We start from the raw sequence: 357 nt of genomic DNA, 5'->3' as shown, positions 1-357 counted from the left end.
CCCTCACCCCCCTCCCCGATGACTTTTTTTTTATTATTATTGTGTGTGTGCTCTTGGTTAGGGAGAGAAACCTTGATGTCATCGAGAAACCTGTTTTGTAAGAGCGTTACACGCTCAATTTAACAACAAGTCTACCCCCCGAAGTGCATGAAATGCTATAAAGGACTGGGACATTAGCAGACTCAGGCACCCTGTAAAATAGAGTAAGTGGGCCAGTAGGTTGCCTTTTTTTTTTTTTTTTTTTTTTTTTTTTTTTTAATGGGAAGAAGGACCATGTTTGTTTAACAGACACCTGGTTCAGGGGGGAAAAACAGCAACCTATAAATGACATTTCTCCTTGAAGGCTGGAGTGCCGGG

Source organism: Pterocles gutturalis, unplaced genomic scaffold, assembly GCF_000699245.1.
Source record: "Pterocles gutturalis isolate BGI_N339 unplaced genomic scaffold, ASM69924v1 scaffold9447, whole genome shotgun sequence".
In the NCBI taxonomy this organism is placed as follows: domain Eukaryota; kingdom Metazoa; phylum Chordata; class Aves; order Pterocliformes; family Pteroclidae; genus Pterocles; species Pterocles gutturalis.
Note: the sequence above shows the minus strand (reverse complement) of the source record.